Genomic DNA, 13,533 nt, shown 5'->3' with positions numbered 1-13,533 from the left:
GTTGAGACAAAACTTCAAACAGTTAGTGGGTTAGTCAAAAATTAAAGAAAAAGTGCTTGATCTAAACTGCCACCTCACCTAATCATTGTCAATCTATTCAATCCCCGGCAACGGTGCCAAAAACTTGATGTGCAGAAAACGATCCGACACAAAACTCACCGGCAAGTGTACCGGGTCGCATCAAGTAATAAAACTCACGGGAGTGAGGTCGATCCCACAAGGATTGAAGGATTGAGCAACTTTAGTTTAGTGGTTGAATTAGTCAAGCAAACAAGTGTTGATTGTGTGAAATTGTGTTGACAGGAATTAAATTGCATAGAATGTAAAGGGGAGTTGGTGCAGGAAATTAAAGGGGACAAAAAAGAAAAAGAGCTGAATCTTAAAGAACAAGAAATTAAATGGCAGAAACTTAGAACGCAAGAAATGTAAATTGCAGAATCTTAAAGTGCAAGAAATGTAAATTTCTTGAATTATAAAAGGAGTTGGGAATTGGGATTGCAGAAATTAAACAAGGAAAAGTAAAATTCAACGAACAGAAATATAAAAGATGGATTCAATTAAACCGAATCTCAAATGACAATAGCAATAAGCTTGGTGTAGCAACGAAACAAGGAAATTGAAATTGAAAGATGTAGATCTCAGGACCCAAGAGACTAGATAACCAAGTCTAGATCTCAATGCCTTCCTAGATCCAAATTTAGAATTCAATTGCAAGAAAAGTAAACATCAAGCAGTAGAAGAAAGGAATTCAAATATTGATTTCTCAAAAAGTGCAGTAAAGAAAACAGAGAGATCTCAAGGTGAGATTGAGACAGAATTTCCTCAATTCTTCAACACCCAAGACTCAAATCTCCAAATAGCTCAAAACCCAAAAGCTCTCCAAAAACTACTTAGCAAAACTAAAAAGGAAAAGCTCCTCTAAAACTTCAAATCCTAAGCTATTTATACACTTTCTTCAAATGATCATTAAGCCTTGAATTGGGCCTTTAGTCTTGATGGAATTGGGTTGATAGTAGCCTCCGTTGATTGCTCTTGGTGTTGGGAAGAAATCCATTTGTGAACTGGGCCATGAACCATTCACGTTTGAGTCAACGTTTGAGGCAAACGTTGACTCAAACGTCCCTTGTGTGACATAATGCAGCTCGGCCAAGTTGCTGTCTTCCATGTTTGGCTCAACGTTTGAAGTCAAACGTGAGCTCAAACGTGGCTCCTCCATTGCATCTCTCTTGGCCAACGTTTGGCCCAACGTTTGAGGCAAACGTTGGCGCAAACGTGGCTCAATTAACTCATCAATCAGGGACTCTTCTTTATGCTAAATTGGCGCCAACGTTTGACATCACGTTTGAGGCAAACGTTGGCGAAAACGTTGGTTTGCTCCAGGGGTTCTTTTTCTCTTCTTTTTAGCGCCAATGTTTGACCTCACGTTTGAGGCAAACGTTGGCGCAGACGTTGTCTTCCCTTGCTTCTTCTTCAGCCAACGTTTGCCTCAACGTTTGAGGCAAATGTTGGCGCAAACGTTGGCTCTTCTCGAGGGTGTTCTTCATCTGCTTCTCACGTTTGAGTTAACGTTTGAGGCAAACGTTAGCTCAAACGTGAATCCCTCTTTTCAAGCCCATTCTTGCAACCTTCTTCCAAGCTTTATTCTACCTATCATCAATCAACAATTGTATCAAAGCTATGCCATAATCATGAGAGTTGTTCTTCTTCTTGTCACATGAGCAATTATAGCACAAAAACTCATGAAAATGCATCAATTTATCCATGGTTGATTGAATCAAAGGAAACATGAAATTCAACCCAATTGGCTTACTTATGGCTTAAGAAAGTGCCTAAAACCAAATGAAAACAAAGGAAAAAGACTAGTGAAACTAGGCTAAGATGACTTGTCATCAGCGGCCCAGAAAACACAGATTAGAGGCTATAAAGTGGGGGAATGCATCCATTCATCAGGAGGCTCTCACATTCACAATTTTAGAAGTAGATGTAGTTTTTAGAGAGAGAGGTTCTCTCCTCTCTCTTAGGATTAGGATTTAGGACTTCTCTTAGTTTTAGGATTGACTCTCAATCCCAGGTTCTTTATTTTTATATAATTTATGAACTCTTCCATGTTACATGTAATTTTCTTAATTAATGTTATTTGAAGTATTTCAATTCATGACTGCTTTCTTTTATTTACATGATTACTGCTTCCCATCTGAAGACATCTTTATTCCAGTAGATTTATTCTTTTCCTTTTGGCTTTGGTTAAGAAATCAGTAACTCAGGAATTATCCAACTCAATAGCATAATTGTTAATTGTTATCTTGCCAATTGAATTGATCTTCAATAATCCCAACTTTTTCTTAGGAATTAACTAGGATTCAAAGATCTAACTAATTAGTCATTTGACCTTCCCTTGTTACAGCAAAGGTTAACTAAGTGAAATTAAGATTCAATTTTCATTATCATTGATAAGGATAACTTGATATGGACTTCCAATTTCTAATACCTTGCCAAGAGTTTATGTTTATTTTTATTATTTTATTCCCTCTGCCATTGCTTTTCTAACTTTTTACCTTGATCCAAAAAGCCCAAAACATACCTTTGCATAACCAATAATAAGAACATACTTCCCTGCAATTCCTTTAGAAGACGACCCGAGGTTTAATACTCGGTTATCAATTTAAAAAGGGGTTTGTTACTAGTGACAACCAAAAATGTTTGTACGAAGGGATTTCTGTCGGTTTAGAGACTATATCTACAATGCGACTGTTTTTATGACATTCTTTACTGGCGAAAATCCTAACGTTAAAATGGCGCCGTTGCCGGGGAATTGCAAACGTGTGCCTTATTATTAGTTATTGTAAATATTTTTTTGATTTTTACTTGTTTATTTGTTTTTATTTTTGTTTTTATTTTTGCTTTTTCATAAATTAAGAGGTTATTTGTTTTTATTTAATTATTAAAAAAATTTTTCAAAAATTTGCTCTTAGTGTTCATCTTGATCTTCAAGTTGTTCTTCACGTTCATCTTGACCTTCAAGCTGTTCTTAGTTGTTTTCTTCGTTTTGATCTAAAAATTTGAAATTTGGTGTCATTTTATTGTTTTTCTCTTTCCTCATTAAATTCAAAAATATTTTTAATTAATTTATTCGAAAAAAATTTCAGATTTTTATTTTTAAAATTTTTATCTTATCTTATCTTATTTCAAAAATCAAATTTCAAAATTTAATTTTTAAATTCAAAATTTAAATAACCTTTTAATTTAAATTTATTTTTATTTTCATTTTTAATTTTTATTTACTACTATGAACTCTCACCCCTTTGGCTATGAGTCTGGTTACAATTATGTTGCAGGAAGAAGAAATTACAATGAGAACAGGCATCAAGGTTGGAACAATCAAAGATGGGAGGAGCCACAAGGATTTAATCAACCCTCATGGCAACAACCACCTCCAATGGACTATCAACAACCACCATCATATGCCTATGAACCTCCTCAACACAACTTGGGACCACCATACTCACAAGCCCTTTTCCACCACTCACCTCCATATGACCATAACGCTCATCCACCATACCAACCACCTTATGAACCAAATGAACCCTCCTATCTACCCCAAACCTCCATGGAGAAAGCACTTGCCGATCTAAACTCTACTATACAAGCTCTCTTCACCCAAATCAGACCACCAAATACCTTCAACAATCAACCCTCAAGATCTAGTGCACTTCCTTGTCAACCACAGAATAATCTCTCCATCCCATCACCACCATCCATGGAAGAGCACCCACATCCATCAATCCAAGAGTAAGATGATCCCAATTATGCTATTGATATGGAACAGGAAAGAAGGAATCATCTTCGCGAATCTATACTTCATAAAGAGCTAGAGGAGGCCCTACGGGTAAGGGTAGGAGAGACCCTTGAAGATGAAAGAATAGTTGAAAGGAGTTGTCATAGAAAGAAAAACATCGAGGATGAGTACGATTTTATACTTAAACAACTGGACAAAGCAGCAATTATTAAAAAGGAAGAAGTGGTTGCAGATTTAAGAGATGCTGTACCTCCATTGGAAAGTCCAGTCATAGAGCCTCCTTCCACGGTATTTGATGTTGATGTTGAGAAGAGCGTACAACCTCCAAGGCAGATCATGGTTGAAGATTTTGTAGAGGTTGATCAAGAGGTAGAAGATGTCAAAGAAGAGCACAAGGGAGTGGAGCTTGAAATTACCTTGCCAAAGTTGTTGGAAACCCCTCCCCCTAAGTTGCCATCATCCTTCACAACATTCAAGTGGGTAAAATTTATATCCCTTAGCTTTCTAATCCCACTTGAATATGGGCTACTGGAGACGGATGGTCAACTTAGAGCTCTTTGTGGCATTAAGAGTAAGAGGAAGGTGGCCAGTGGTAAGAATTGTCCTGCAAGGTTCATCATGGTTGGAAGCTTTAAGTTTAAACGCAAAGGATGGTGTAAAGCTCAACTGAATAGGTCTAAGAAGTTGTTTGGCCGCTTTAGTAAGAATTCAGATTGCTTGCTACCCGGATGGAATCATGATAATCAACACAAAGACGGGTGTAAAAGCCAGGTTTGGGATCCTGGAATCTGTTCTGACATCCAACACCCCGGGAGCCTAAGAATCTTTTTGAAGCTGCTCAAGGGTTTTACATGCCTAGTTTGGGACCCCGGAGGTTACTGGAATCATAAACACTGGTGGAGATTCCTAGATGAGTACAAGCACAAGCCACCATAAAAGGGAGCTCACCAAATGTCCAACTTAAGGACTTTAACTAAAAGTGCTAGGTGGGAGACAACCCACCATGGTATGATCGTTCTTTTTCATTTTTATTTAGTTTTATTTGTTTTCGAGTTTTATTTTATTTTATTTTATTGAACCTAGAGTTTTGCATCACATTCATATTAACATTGCATTCTGCATCTTTTCATATTAAAAAAAAAAAAAAGCGAGCACGTGACGCGACCGCATCAGCAACGCGTCCGCGTCGCAAGGAGATGGGAGACAATATTAATATGAACAGAGAGTTTCGCAGGAGCAGCGCTGGAGGCGTGCCAATGGCACAAATCACCCCACCCGACCGCGTCGCTGACGCGTCCGCATCATATGGGAATAATTGCCTCCCACGCAACCGCGTCACCCACGCGGCCGCGTGACCTGTAAAATCGACGTAAAGGGTGCATGGCAGAGAGTTATGCTGGAATGGGGCTGGAATGGTGCTAGACGCACGAGCCCTACGACGCGACCGCGTGCCCTACGCGTTCGCGTTGTTTTCAAAAAAGGCCATCCACGCGATCGCATGCCCCACGCGACCGCGTCACCCTGGATTTTGGCAATACTAAGTTTTGAACAGAGAGTTGTGCGACCGCGAGGCTGCACTCGCGCCACTAGTACAAATCGAGTCACGCAATCGCGTGCCCCACGCGTCTACGTCACCCAACCTTATCGCGCACCACGCGACCGCGTCACCCATGCGACCGTGTCGCCTGCGCCGCACAACATATCCAGATTAGCCAATTTTCTTATCTTTTCCTCTCTAATCCTTATTTTTCTTATCTTTTCTTATTTCTTTCTTCTTCCTTTCTTATTTTCTTTTACCTCCATTCTATTTTATTTAATTTATTTACATATTTTCATTCATTGCATTTTAAATTTGTGCATATTTTTATTTTCTTTTCTGAATTTTTATTTTTCTATTGGTGTTAAAAAAATTTTTTTTTTATTCAACTGTTGCATCTTTTCTTAAATTTATTTTGGTAACTTGTTTTACACTGTGGGATGATATTAATTATCTGCCAATGCCAATCTTTTATGATACTTGCACTCCATTTGCATTGACATGAGCTTGTATTGATACTTCCATTACCCACACTCCTCCCCTATGTTACAAATTTTATACCACTGGCATGCCATGGCTTCTATTGTTTTCTCACTTGCATGTTGTAGCTACCATGTAATTGAGACCCTTATCATTTGGCATTAACCCATACTTCTTTTATTTTCTTATCTCTATTTCTAGGTTACTCTTCTTCCCTTTTTCTTTCAGGATGGCCACCCGGAAGGGAAACGGAAGACATTTTACATGGGGAGACAGACAAGTCCATCTGCACAGTCCTTGAAGAAAAGCATCAGTTGGAACAACCCGTCCACCTGCACATCTCAGCATGCACCAAGGACAGAGCAATCTTTAAGTGTGGGGAGGTCGATACCGATCTCCGTGGGTTAGTACCTTCCTATCTCAAACACCAATGTTTTATTTTTCCTTGTTAGTTGTTGCATTTGCATATTTAATTGCATGTTTATTTGATTTTATGCATTTAGTTACTACTTGGTTGAAGTAATATTTTCTTTTTCAAGAAATTTTATAGCATTTCACTAATTTAAAAAAAAATTTATGTTAGAACTTGTTTGAAGTTGTATTTGGAACATGATTTTTGAGCCAAAGAACACACAACTTGTGAGATTTGAGCTTATTTATATGGTTACATTATTTAACCATAAATATTTTATTCCTGTGTGTTTCCTTCTCTATGATTGTAATCTATTTTTTTGTTCCATTCTATATGTCCAATATTTAGTGTATTTACATGCTTGCATATGATTGAGGCCATTGTTTGATTTTAGCTCACTTATCCTAAAATTAGCCTACCTTTTACATCACCCTTGTTAGCCCCCTTGAGCTTTTAAATCCCTTCTGTTTTATAACCACATTACTAGCCTTAAGCAAAAAAATAAAATAAGAATCCCAAGTTGAATCCTTGGTTAGCTTAAGATAGATATTGTGTAAAATTTAAGTGTGGGAAATTTTATGGGAACATGGGATGATATGAAAAAGTAGGGAATTAAATTGAATAAGTTATTTAAAAATTTGGGAAGCATGCTCATGTGAAATCAAACTAATTAAATTACCATGTGCATTGAAGAAAAATATATTAAGTAATTAAATAAGGGGATACAAAAAAAAGAAGAAAAATGAAAAAAAAATACCCCAAATGCAAAAAAAAAAAAAATCAATGCACATGGGACAAAATTCAAAAAATAAGTTTAATATATGAGCATGTGATACAAAAGTGGGAAAATTTTGGGTAGCTAGGTAAAGTATTTTTAAATTATATAAAGTATGTATATGTTAGGTGAGATCTTAGACTAATCAAGGATTCACTTTGTTAGCTCACTTAGCCTTATATATATATACCCTCACCCTTACCTTAGCCCCATTACAACCTTGAAAAGACCTCATGATGTTTGTATTGGTACATTAAATTTTTGTTGATTGGTTAGATGAAGAACAAGGTTTAGAAAGCATGACTAGAGAAGAGTAGAGTGAATAACCCTATACACTTGAGAGATTAGAGTGATATACACTTCCAGTGAGGGTTCAACGCTTAAATTCTATGTTCCCTACTTTCATGAGCTGTCTTCTTACAAGTTCACTTGCTTTTTATTGTCTGTTTTGAATTAGTGGAAATTGGTTTGTATTTGTCTTGGAGAACTTATTTACTCTTAACCAAGTAAGTAAAAGCATTTAGCATGTAGTTGCATTCATAGGTTGCATTTCATACCATTTCTCTTCATCTTTATAGCTTCTCTTGAGCTTAGCATGAGGACATGCTAGTGTTTAAGTGTGGGGAGGTTGATAAACCACTATTTTATGGTTTATCTTGTACTCAATTGAGTGGTTTTTATTAACTCTTTACCCACTTATTCATACTATTTGCATGGTTTTATATTTCCTTCCTAATTATGTGTTTTGATTGAAAATATGCTTCTTTGATCTTATATTTGCTTATTATTAATCCTCTCTTATTACCATTAGCTTCCTTGATATGTGTGTTAAGTGATTTCAAAGATTACATGGCAGGAATGGCTCAGAGGATAGAAAGGAAGCATGCAAAAGTGGAAGGAATACAAGAAGTTGGAGAAATTGCTAAGCTATCCAGCCTGACCTCTTCGCACTCAAACGGCAATAACTTTAGCTACAGAGGACCAAATGATGCGGTTCCAATTGCGTTGGAAAGCTAACGTCTGGGGCTTCGATTTGATATATAATATGCTATAGTTTCCCTGACGCTAGGCGACGCGAATGCGTGATCTACGCGGACGTGTTGCATCTGCGAACTTCAATCCGCACGGCCGCGTGGGCGATGCCTCTGCGTCACTTGCCCGCGACCTGAACGTACCAGAATACGCTGGGGGCGATTTCTGGACTATTTTTGACCCAGTTTGCGGTCCAGAAAACATAGATTAGAGGCTATAAAGTGGGGGAATGCATCCATTCATCAGGAGGCTCTCACATTCACAATTTTAGGAGTAGATGTAGTTTTTAGAGAGAGAGGTTCTCTCCTCTCTCTTAGGATTAGGATTTAGGACTTCTCTTAGTTTTAGGATTGACTCTCAATCCCAGGTTCTTTATTTTTATATAATTTATGAACTCTTCCATGTTACATGTAATTTTCTTAATTAATGTTATTTGAGGTATTTCAATTCATGACTGCTTTCTTTTATTTACATGATTACTGCTTCCCATCTGAAGACATCTTTATTCCAGTAGATTTATTCTTTTCCTTTTGGCTTTGGTTAAGAAATCAGTAACTCAGGAATTATCCAACTCAATAGCATAATTGTTAATTGTTATCTTGCCAATTGAATTGATCTTCAATAATCCCAACTTTTTCTTAGGAATTAACTAGGATTCAAAGATCTAACTAATTAGTCACTTGACCTTCCCTTGTTACAGCAAAGGTTAACTAAGTGAAATTAAGATTCAATTTTCATTATCATTGATAAGGATAACTTGATCTGGACTTCCAATTTCTAATACCTTGCCAAGAGTTTATGTTTATTGTTATTATTTTATTCCCTTTGCCATTGCTTTTCTAACTTTTTACCTTGATCCAAAAACCCCAAAACATACCTTTGCATAACCAATAATAAGAACATACTTCCCTGCAATTCCTTGAGAAGACGACCCAAGGTTTAATACTCGGTTATCAATTTAAAAAGGGGTTTGTTACTAGTGACAACCAAAAACGTTTGTACGAAGGGATTTCTGTCGGTTTAGAGACTATATCCACAACACGACTGTTTTTATGACATTCTTTACTGGCAAAAATCCTAATGTCACCCCCCTTGGCCGAAACACTACCCCCTCCATCTCCTCTATTTCTTCCTCCTCTACTCTCTTCTTTCCTTCTTTTGCTCGAGGATGAGCAAACCTTCTAAGTTTGGTGTGGTAAAAGCGTTGCTTTTTGTTTCTCCATAACCATTTATGGCACCAAAGGCCGGAGAAACCTCTTGAAAGAGGAAAGGAAAGGAAAAAGCTTCCACCTCCGAGTCATGGGAGATGGAGAGATTCATCTCAAGGGTGCATCAACACCACGTCTATGAAGTTGTGGCCAAGAAGAAAGTGATCCCCGAGGTCCCTTTCAAGCTCAAAAAGAGTGAATATCCAGAGATCCGACATGAGATTCGAAGAAGAGGTTGGGAAGTCCTCACCAACCCCATTAAACAAGTCAGAATCTTAATGGTTCAAGAGTTCTATGCCAATGCATGGATCACCAAGAACCATGATCAAAGTGTGAACCAAGACCCAAAGAATTGGCTTACAATGGTTCGGGGGAAATACTTAGATTTCAGTCCGGAAAATGTAAGGCTGGCATTCAACTTGCCAATGATGCAAGGAGATGCACACCCCTACACTAGAAGGGTCAACTTTGATCAAAGGTTAGACCAAGTCCTCAAAGACATTTGTGAAGAGGGCGCTCAATGGAAGAGAGATTCAAGAGGGAAGCCGGTCCAACTAAGAAGGCATGACCTCAAGCCTGTGGCTAGGGGATGGTTGGAGTTCATCCAACGCTCAATCATTCCCACTAGCAACCGGTCTGAAGTTACTATAGACCAGGCTATCATAATCCATAGCATCATGATTGGAGAGGGAGTAAAAGTTCATGAGGTTATATCCCTAGAACTTTACAAGGTGGCGGACAAGTCCTCTACTTTGGCAAGGTAAGGCTTCCCTCATCTCATTTGTCACCTTTGCAATTCAACTGGAATTGACATAGAGGAAGACATCCTCATTGATGAGGACAAGCCCATTACTAAGAAAATGATGGAGCAAACAAGAGATTCCACTCATGGACAAGAGCATGAGGAAATTCCTCATCATGAAATCCCTGAGATGCCTCAAGGGATGCATTTTCCTCCACAAAACTATTGGGAGCAAATTAACACCTCCCTAGGAGAATTAAGTTCCAATATGGGACAACTAAGGGTGGAGCACCAAGAGCATTCCAACCTCCTTCATGAAATTAGAGAAGATCAAAGAGTCATGAAAGAGGAGCAACAAAGGCAAGGAAGAGACATTGAGGAGCTCAAGCACTCCATAAGATCTTCAAGAGGAAGAACTAGTCGCCATCACTAAGGTGGACCCGTTCTTTAATTTCCTTGTTCCTTATTTTTCTGTTTTTAAAATTTTTATGCTTTATGTTTATCTATGTGTGTGTCTTTATTACATGATCATTAGTGTCTTAGAGTCTATGTCTTAAAGTTATGAATGTCCTATGAATCCATCACCTTTCTTAAATGAAAAATGTTTTTAAATTGCAAAAAGAAAAAGAAGTACATGAATTTTGAATTTTAAAATAGTTTAATTATTTTGATGTGGTGGCAATACTTTTTGTTCTTCTGAATGAATGCTTGAACAGTGCATATTTTTGAATTTGTTGTTTATGAATGTTAAAATTATTGGCTCTTGAAAGAATGATGGAAAAGGAAAAATGTTATTGATGATCTGAAAAGTCATAAAAATGATTCTTGAAGCAAGAAAAAGCAGTGAAAAAAAAAAGAGAGAAAGAGAAAGAGAAAGAAAAAGCAAGCAGAAAAAGCCAATAGCCCTTTAAACCAAAAGGCAAGGGTAAAATAAAAAGGATCCAAGGCTTTGAGTATCAGTGACTAGGAGGGCCCACAGGAATAAAATCCTGGCCTAAGCGGTGATGAGCGGATAATTTATACGCTTTTTGGCACTGTTTTTAGTATGTTTTTAGTATATTTTAGTTAGTTTTTATTATATTTTTATTAGTTTTTATTTAAAATTTACTTTTCTGGACTTTACAATGAGTTTGTGTGTTTTTCTGTGATTTCAGGTATTTTCTGGCTGAAATTGAGGGACCTGAGCAAAAATCTGATTCAGAGGCTGAAAAAGGACTGCAGATGCTGTTGGATTCTGACCTCCCTGCACTCGAAGTGGATTTTCTGGAGCTACAGAAGTCTAATTGGTGCGCTCTCAATTGTGTTGGAAAGTAGACATCCTGGGCTTTCCAGCAATATATACTAGTCCATACTTTGCCTAAGATTTGATGGCTCAAACTGGCGTTCCAAGTCAGCTTGAGAATTCTGGCGTTTAACGCCAGAACTGGCATAAAAACTGGAGTTAAATGCCCAAACTGGCACAAAAGCTGGCGTTTATCTCCAAGAAAAGTCTCTACACATGAAAGCTTCAATGCTCAGCCTAAGCACACACCAAGTGGGCCCCGGAAGTGGGTTTTTTACACTAAACACCCTAGCTTACTCATTTTCTGTAACCCTAGGTCACTAGTTTTCTATAAAAACTACTTTTAGTGATTCATCTTGTACCTCATGACACTTTACACGTTTTATATTGTATTTTCTACGACATGAGTCTCTAAACCCCATTGTTGGGGGTGAGGAGCTCTGCTGTTCTTACTGAATTAATGTAATTACTACTGTTTTCCATTCTATCACGCTTGCTTCTATTCTAAGATATTCATTCGCACTTCAACCTGATGAATGTGATGATCTGTGACACTCATCATCATTCTCACCTATGAACGCGTGCCTGACAACCACCTCCGTTCTACCTTAGAAAGAATGCATATCTCTTAGCCTCATGATTCAGATCAGAGTCTTCGTGGTATAAGCTAGAATTATTAGCGGCCATTCCTGAGATCCAGAACGTCTAAACCTTGTCTGTGGTATTCTGAGTAGGATCTGGGAAGGGATGACTGTGACGAGCTTCAAACTCGTGAGTGTTGGGCATAATGACAGACGCAAAAGGATCAATGGATCCTATTCCGACATGATCGAGAACCGACAGATGATTAGCCGTGCGGTGACAGTGCATTTGGAACATTTTCACTGAGAGGACGGGAAGTAGCCATTGACAACGGTGATGCCCAACTTAAAGCTTGCCATGGAAGGAGCCTTGCGTGCATGAAGAAGAAGATAGTTGATGAGTGGATAATTTATACGCTTTTTGGCATTGTTTTTAGTATATTTTTAGTAGGATCTAGTTACTTTTAGGGATGTTTTTATTAGTTTTTATGTCAAATTCATATTTCTGGACTTTACTATGAGTTTGTGTGTTTTTCTGTGATTTCAGATATTTTCTGGCTGAAATTAAGGGACTTGAGCAAAAATCAGATTCAGAGGTTGAAGAAGGACTACTGATGCTGTTGGATTCTGACCTCCCAGCACTCAAAGTGGATTTTCTGGAGCTACAGAACTGAAAATGGCGCGCTTCTAATTGCGTTAGAAATTAGACATCCAGGGCTTTCCAGCAATATATAATAGTCCATACTTTGGCCGAGTTTAGATGACGCAAAAGGGCGTTGAACGCCAGTTCTACGCTGTAGTCTGGAGTTAAACGCCAGAAACACGTCACGAACCAGAGTTGGACGCCAAAAACACATTACAACTTGGCGTTCAACTCCAGAAGAAGCCTCTGCACGTGTAAACTTCAAGCTCAGCCCAAGCACACACCAAGTGGGCCCCGAAAGTGGATTTATGCATCAATTACTTACTTCTGTAAACCCTAATAGCTAGTTTAGTATAAATAGAACTTTTTATTTACATCTTTGAGTGACATCTTTGGATTATCTTTTGATCTATTGATCACGTTTGGGGGCTGGCCATTCGGCCATGCCTGAACCTTTCACTTATGTATTTTTCAACGGTAGAGTTTCTGCACTCCATAGATTAAGGTGTGGAGCTCTGCTGTTCCTCATGATTTAATGCAAAGTACTACTGTTTTTCTATTTAATTAAACTTATTTCGCTTCTAAGATATCCATTCGCATCCAAGAACATGATGAATGTGATGATTATGTGACGCTCATCATCATTCTCACTTATGAACGCGTGCCTGACAAACACTTCCGTTCTACATGCAAACAAGCTAGAATGAGTATCTCTTAGATATCTAATACAGGGGACCGAGTCCGAGATATTAGAATCTTCGTGGTATAAGTTCGAACTCGCGAGTGCTGGGCGTAGTGACAGACGCAAAAGGAGGGTGAATCCTATTCTAGTATGATCGAGAACCTCCAGATGATTAGCTGTGCCGTGACAGAGCATTTGGACCTTTTTCACAGAGAGGAGGGGATGTAGCAATTGACAATGGTGATGCCCTATATAAAGCTTGCCATGGAAAGGAGTAGGAAGGATTGGATGAAGACAGTAGGAAAGTAGAGGTTCAGAGGAATGAAAGCATCTCTATACACTTATCTGAAATTCTCAACAATG

This window comes from Arachis hypogaea, chromosome 13 (assembly GCF_003086295.3).
Source record: "Arachis hypogaea cultivar Tifrunner chromosome 13, arahy.Tifrunner.gnm2.J5K5, whole genome shotgun sequence".
Classification (NCBI taxonomy): domain Eukaryota; kingdom Viridiplantae; phylum Streptophyta; class Magnoliopsida; order Fabales; family Fabaceae; genus Arachis; species Arachis hypogaea.
Note: the sequence above shows the minus strand (reverse complement) of the source record.